The sequence below is a fragment of the Ictidomys tridecemlineatus genome, chromosome 4 (genome assembly GCF_052094955.1).
Source record: "Ictidomys tridecemlineatus isolate mIctTri1 chromosome 4, mIctTri1.hap1, whole genome shotgun sequence".
Taxonomy (NCBI): Eukaryota; Metazoa; Chordata; class Mammalia; order Rodentia; family Sciuridae; genus Ictidomys; species Ictidomys tridecemlineatus.
In genome coordinates, this window is record NC_135480.1 from 2,715,247 (window position 1) to 2,723,132 (window position 7,886).

The following is a 7,886-nucleotide window of genomic DNA, read 5'->3' on the forward strand; positions in this document are numbered from 1 at the left end:
CTATCCCAAACAGGGAAAGGGTAGGATTACAAAGGAACAGGTGAGTGCAGCTCACCCAGGGTGTGCCCACTCAGAAGGCTGGCCTTGCTCTCTGAGTTGGGGAAAAGACGGAGTCACGAGTCATGGCACTACTGCGCCAGACTACAGTGACCTTTCAGACCCCCGTGGTCATCAGGAGAGGAAGGCGTGGTAACTCAGTGTGGCTCCCTACAATTTCTGCCAAAGAAAAATTCTTTGAAGCAATGACCATTGCCCTTCAAAATCTCAAAGAAACCAACCATCTGATTGGCCAGCCACCTAGAAAATTGTGTGGGTTAGTATCATCAATGGCATCCTTATTTTACCAGTTTAGATCGACTCTTTGTGAAAGTTTTATTCAAGTCACATGAACTAAAAGACATTTGTGTCCATTCTTTGAATCTATGAGTACTTACTTATCTATAAGCCAATTTTGATTCATATACATAATACAGACACAAGCAGTGTCTAGACACCACGTAGAACACACAGGTTAAGACAGAACCTGTCACATATTTTTAAAGGATGACCCTGACAGGAAAAGGGCCTGTGCAGTTGGCAACGTTAGGAATAGAGTCTGCCGGCCGTGGTGGACACTGAAATTAAAGGTTCAGGTGGCCACTCTCCATGGGGGCCGATTGATTCCCACCATCGACACTATTTTCCCTTAGGACTCTTCAAAGGAAAAGATCTATACAGATGGGGTCTTTCCATTGTTCTTCCCTGTCCCTATGCCTAGAATTTTTATTCCCTGTTCCTTTAATTAAGTTCCACCATGTACTCAACTCCTCCCCTTATCAGAGGTGTCTTGTGCATCCTGGGCCCCGGGTCCTCCTTCCTGGGGATTTCCCATCCTGCTTTCCTGGGTGTTGTCTTGTGTTTCTGAGTCTTAACAACCCCTCCCTTTGGGGAAGTTTATTGAACTCTTCTGTCAGTCACACACACGTCCGGAATGTCCCGACCACCAAGGTAGTACTTATTATTTCTCAGGCTTGAGAATAGATTTCCCTCCCTTGGTCTGTACACAGAGTCACCTGGATGTCATATGCTTGTTTGGGCCCTCTCCCTCTGGTGCCAATCCACTTTTTAAAAAGTATATATTGTTTTAGTTTTAGATGGACACCATATCTTTATTTATTTTTATGGGGTGCTGAGGCTCGAACCCAGTACCTCGCATGTGTGAGGCAAGCGCTGTCCAGTCCCCAATCCACTTTTACGTTGGGTTTATTTTATTATTTTACAGGGTGACACAGGGAGCCCCATAACAGACTTGAAAGTTGTTAGAGATACCAAGGAGCTGAAAGAAATCAGACTGTGGCACACGGAATCAAACTTGCACTTCAGAATGGTTGGGCCTTTCCTACTGCCCGAGGGTGTGCTGCAGAACCTGGCCAGGAAGTCCACTGGGGCGGGCAGTCAGCCTGATTGGAGGAGTGAAGTCTCCAGGATCAGCTGACTTTAAAATTGGGGCAGGCAACAGAAGGGCTATCATAAAAGTGGCTACAACTGTCTCTGTTTTAGATCAATTGACTTTTTTTTTTTTTTTTTTTTGAGGATTAAACTCAGGGCCGCTTAACCACAGAGCCGTATCCTCTGCATTTTTTTAATGTTTTTTCTGTTTGGTTGTCAGTGAGCCTTTATCTTATTGTTTGCATGTGGTGCTGAGGATCAGACCCAGCGCCTCACACATGCTGGGCAAGCGCTCTGCCACTGAGCCGTCTCCCCTGCCCCCTCTGCCCTTTTCATATTTCATTTTGACTCAGCGTCTCACTGAGTTACCTAAGACCTTGCCAAGCTGCTGAGGCTGCCTTTGTCCTTGGGACCCTCCTGCCTCAGCCCATTAAAGAGCTGGGATCACGGGCACCTGGCTGTAACTGGCTCTCACCACCAGACTCTGTTTATCACACACAGAGTCTTGCTGAACTCGGGGCCTTCCCCAGGTGCACGGTGTGCTCAGGACTCTGCTCAGAATCCCGGTTGTCGCGTGGCCTTCCCAGCCACTCAGTGCTGCTCAGAGTGGCGCTCCCCCGGGGTCTTCGTGAAACTCGGTGCATTCCACCTGTCTCACTGGGCTTCCGAGCCTTGCCCGTGGGGTCGGTGGGACTCAGGGTGATTCCCGTTGTCACCGGGGTGCTGGGGTCTTCCTCAGTGTGTCACTGGCACCCAGGGCCATCCCATATTATTGAGTGCAGCTTGGGGCCTTCCCCAGTGTCTCTGTCTGGATCCGCACTTTCTCCGATGGCTTCCAGGGGCTCAGGCCATAGCCTAGGATTTTTCTGGAGTCTCATTGGGTCTCAGGTCCTTCCCCAGAATTCCAGTGTGGCTTGGGGTGTCCACCATGCAATGTGGGGCTCGGATTATCTCCCAGAGTTTCTGGGACCTCAAGGTCTTCCGAAGCGTCTCAGTGGGTTTCTGGGCCTTCGCTGGGGTCTGAGAGGGGCTCGGGGATTTCTCACTCCATCACTGTTTCCCGGGGCTTTTCTAGGCCATGGGTGAGGCTCATGGCCTCTCCTAGAAAGTCAGTGAAGTGCCCGGCCTCGCCCACAGCCTCAGGAGGACCCTCAGCCTTCCCCAGTCTCACAGTCATGCTCCAGTCCCCTCGAGGCATCGGGGTCTGGTCACCTTCCCGGCAGTCAGTGGGACTCTGCAGGGCCAGGCTCTGTGTGGCCCAGGACATGTCCTGAATTCCCGGGGCAGCACAGACCTTCGGTGGGTTCTCAGTGGGACTCACAGACTTACCACGGCTGTTGTTCCCGGGGCCTTTTGCAGTGTCTCAGTGGCGTTAACAGCTGTGCCTGGTGTGTCTGTGGGGCTTAGAAATTCCCAAAGCGCACACTGGGTTCAGGGCCTTTGCCAGGTCTCAGTGAGTTTGGGGGCTTTGCTCAGATCCTCAGTGGAGCTCAGTTCCATTTCCGCGTCACAGTGGTGCTCATGGTCTTCCCTGGAGTCTCGCGGAGGCTCACTGCCTTGCCCAGTGGCTCTGGGGACCTCAGGACGATCCTCAGGGCCACAGTTCTCTCTGGGCCTTTTTCACAGTCTCCCTGGGGCTCAGTGCTGTTCAAAGAGCCTCTGTGGATCTCAGAAGTTCCCCCAAAGCCCGCTGGGCTCAGGACTTTCATGAGGATCTAATGCATCCCAGAGCCTTTGCCGGGTTCTCAGCAAGAGACAGAGCCACTGCCAGGGTCACAGGGCTGCTCCGGCATTCCCTGGTCTCAAGGAGGTCCGTGTTCTTCCCCAGAGTTTCAAGGGAACTTGTGCCATCCTCAGCATCTCAGTCTCAGGGCCGTTGGCAACGTCTCCACGGGGCTCAGTGCCATTCTCCATGCGTGAGTGAGGCTCAGCGCTATTCCCAGAGTCTCAGTGAGGCTCAGAAACCCCCCACCCACCCACTAGGCTCAGGGTCTTCACAAGAGTCTCAGTAAATTGTAGGGCCTGGCACACGTTCTAAGTAGAGCTCAGCACCAGTCCCCGAGTCACAGTGGTGCTCAGGATGCTCCCCAGAGTCTTAGTGAGGTTCAGCCCTTCACCATGGTGTCAATAGGGCTCAATGCCTTGCTCCAACCCTCTGTGACCTCATGGCCTTCCCTAGAGTTTCAGTGTCATTTGGAGCTTCCCACGTGGTTTTATTGGGCCTCAGACTCTTGCACAGTGTTTTCTGTTACACTGAAGCCCTTCAGTAGCATCTAAGTGGAGTGGAGGGCCTTCGCAGGGATCCCAGTGGGGCTCAGAGTCTTAGTGAGGCTCACGACATCCCCAGGGTCACCGGCTCACACAGAGCCTTCCCAAGCGTCTTACTGTTGTCATTGCCTTTCCAGGAAATTGTGGATGTCAGGGTCATTCCCAAGGTCGCAGTGGAACTCAAGGCCTTCCTCAGGGTCTCAATGGGGCTCAGTGCCTTGTCCGGGGACTCAGAGGTCCTCATGGTCATTCCAGAATTTCCGTGGTGTTTGGGAGAGTCCACCTGATGCATCTGACCTGTTTCTGGCCGTCCTTAACCAGCGAGGCTCGGCCCCTTCAGCGTGCTCATTTGGTGGTTCAGAGCCTTCCCGGTCTCCCACTTGATCTCCAGGCTCTCGCAGGCCACGATGTTGCTTACAGCCTTTCCAGTTTTTTCTGTGGGGCTCACGTCCTTCCCCGAGTTACCATGGGGCTGAGGGGTTCCTCGGGGTCTCAGTCCTGTGTGGGGCCTTCCTTAGAATCTTGGTGGTCTCATTGCCTTCCCCAGAAGCCTGATATTCCCAGGGATTCAGTGGGATAAGGACATTCCGTAGGTTCCCCCAGGATCTCAGTGGGTCTCGGGGCCCTTCTCAAGTTCCCAGTGGGGGCTCAGGGCGATTCCCGGGGTCTAGGTGAGCTCAGAGACTTCCCCAAGACCCACTGATTTTAGCCTTTGCTGTGGTCTCAGTGGATTCCAGGGCCTGGCCCGGGATCTCAGTAGAGGTCATTGCATTCCTGAGATCTCAGTGGAACTCAGGGTCTTCCCCAGAGTCTCACTGAGGCTCAGAGCCATCCCCAGTGAACCAGTGGTGGTCAGCATCTTCCAAAGAGCTTTCGTGAGGCTCGGGTGCATGCCACCATGTGTGTGGCCTCAGAGCCTTCCGCAGGGTCTTAGTGGGGCTCAGATTCTTCCCCGGTGTTTGCAGAGTCTTTCAGCCTTTACTGGTGTCTCCTTGGTTTCCAGGCCTTCCCGGGGCCTACGTGGCTCTCAGGGTCCTAGGATCTCCCAGGCCATCTCCAGGGCTCCTGCTTTCCGAGCGTCTCAGTGGAGCCTTGTCTTCTCCAGGGTCACAGTGGTGCCCACAGCTCCCCCACGGCCTTGGTGGTCTCCTTGGCTCCCCCAGGCATCCAGTGGGGCTCTGGGACATTCCCCTGTTTTCAGGGTATTCATCAAGTCCTCAAGGGGGCAAAAGCCTGACCCAGGGTCTCAGTGGGACTCACGGCCACTGCCAGAGCCTTCCTTTTCCTGAGCACATGTCACAGTGCACCCGTTTTGTTCGGGGCCGTTCCCAGTCTCAGTGGAACTCGGGGCCATTCCCGGGGACATGGTGGTACACAAAGTCCTCCCCATGCTCTCACTGAACTCATGGCCCTAGGACAGAACCTCAGTTGTCCCTTTGCCTTCCCGAGCACTCAGTGAAGCTCGGAGCACTTCTCGGGATCACAGTGGTGCTCGGGGCTTCCCCACAAAGTGTTCGCGAGGCTCAGGCCTTTGTGCTGTCTCGGTGGGGCTCAGAGCCTTGCCAAGGTTTCCGTGGGACTCTGAGGTGCCCCATTGTCACAGTGGTGTCACAGTGTGCTCAGGTTGGTGCCAGGTTCTCGTGAGCCTCAGGTCTAGTCTGGCTCTGTGCCTTTCAAGGTTGCACAGGGGTTCTGGGCATCCCCTGGGGTTCTGCTGGAATCCTAACCTTCTGCGTAGTGTCATTGGGTGGCAGGACCTTCCCCAAAATTTCAGTGGCGCTTGGGGCTTTCCGCAGGATCTTAGTGAGGACGAGTCCTTCACCAGTGCTTCTGTGAGGCGAAAGGAATTCTCTGGATCCTCGTGGTGTTGATGGCTTCCCCTGGACTCTATATTGGGTTGAGGCCCTTTTACAGTGTCTCGTTGTGTCTCAGGGCTTCTCCAGATCGTCAGTGGGCTCACGGCTCATCTCAGTGCCTAATCTGGCCATTCAGTCTCAGGGCCTTTTCCAATATCTCAGTGGGGTTCAGAGCTGTCCATAGTATTTTAATGGGTCTCAGATCCTTTCCTGGTGTCTGTGTGATCTAAAAACCTTCAAAAGCGGTTCACTGGGGTCCAGGCCTTCACTGGGTTCTAAATGTTTTTCAGGGTCTTTCCCAGGGGTGTCATTGGGTTTCAGGGCTTTCCTAGACCATCACTGAGTCTAATGGCCTTTCTAGTGATTCACCAGAGTCGCAGGCCTTGCCTAGAATCTCAGTAGGTTTCATGGCTTTCACTACAGAGGCTCAGGTCCTAGGATGAAGGTTCGGGATCCTAGCAGGTGGAAGAAAACACAAGACACAAATAATGAGATAGTAACACTCTTTAATCAGATTTCACGGTAGCCGCTAGCCGGTCCCCATCTCTGGCTTCATCCCCAGCCAGTTCTGCACACTGTTAACAGGTTACATCAGTGGGTGCACGCTCACAAACAAATGTTCACGACCTGAATACATACACTGAATCAGAGTGTTCATGACCGTGACGACACACTAAAAACCTAGTCCACTGGCAGCCTCAGCAAGGGAGACTAACTAGAGCCGTTTTGGGCCTATCCACTATCCATCCCTGTAGAATTCCTCACCCTACATTTTATGCATCTAAAGTCTTCTGCAAGGAGGGCACAATCCTGCATCCACGGGCCACAGTAACAATTCAGGCAGCAACGACATACAATCGGGAAGCAGGCGCCCTCACCTAGGATTACTAAAAACCATTTCCAGACTTTTCATATATTGAGGTGGCAACAAGTCTTTGCCAGCCACACCCAGTTGTCCTGGGACATGGTCTGGATTCACCAGGGCAGTCTGGCTTCAGTGCATACCCAGCCGCCAAGGCGTTTGCTTCTCTGTTATCCACATGTGCCTAGTTCACAATGGTGTTGGTGAGTACACACCTACAGATGAAAGGACAAAGCAGTCACGGGCACCAGCACAGGTAAACCACGTCCATCCACGAGGATGTCTGCCAGCTCCGAGTCCCCGGGAAGCACAGTGGCTGCCGTGGCAGCTTCCTGGGGGGATGCCACAATTGTGCAGCTTGGTCCTGAACTTCTGCTGGCTCCGTGTACACCAGCACCAGGGCACACATCAACAGACAAAGGGAAATAATAAATCTGTGTCCCTACGGTGTCTGGCCCAGTCACATGTCATCAGGGGGAGGGCATGAGCCACTCATGGTGTCACAAGGAGATTACATTCCAACCTTTTTTTCCACGGGGCTCACAGAGCTACACAACTAAGATTGGGGCCCTTTACTGTCCAGGGCCATGTCCACTCCACAATTTGCCCCCTATTTAATGCAGTTGGAGCTGGTAAAAGAACATTCCCTCGGTTCCCTAGCCTAGGCATAAGTCCGGCATCCTGGCAGTCACCTGGCCTGTCCGGGGGTGCTGTGTACTGCAGCAGAGCCCCCACAGAACTGGCCCCTTGCTGGGGATGCTCATGCAGAGCTCTCACCACTCCCACAGAAGTGGAAGGTGGGCTGACTGCAGTCCTAAGTCCTTGCTTAAGCAGGCCCTCATCGCTCTCTATCATGCCTACAGCCTGTGGGTGGTGCGGGATGTGTAGCCTCCATTGAATCTGTAATCAGTGCCATCGCTGCACACCTGACCTGCGAAATGGGTGCCTGATCCCTCTGTTGTGATGAGGAGTCCATATGAATCTGTCAAATCATAGCACACTGATCTTCCTGACCTTGGGGCCAGGTAAACAACAAGCCTGTAGCTATTTCCACCTCCATCAAGACAAACATGGCCCCCCTGACCTCTAAAGGGCCAGTACAGTTAACCTGCCATTGTGCCAAAGGGACATGACTTTCCCTGGCCATCCACGGTTCCAAGGCAGCAGGAGTGAGGATACTCCAAAACACAAACCAAACAATGTGACCCAAGGGGCTGGCAGACCCTGCCGTGGTCTCCAACATTAAAGGCAGCCCCCACTGTTGGCTCCATTCCACATGGTTTCACACCTGCCTGCTGCAGGCAGCGGTGCGCCAAGCCGCCAGGTCAGTGGGGGGCCTGCCACCAGGCTCCAACTACAAAGGCTGATACCCTGCCGTCCAGCTGACTGCTTCCCGTGTGCTAATCCAGAGTTGAGCCCTTCAATACAGCCCACTGTCCGTACAGAAAAACAGAGGTCCTGGTTCCACAGTG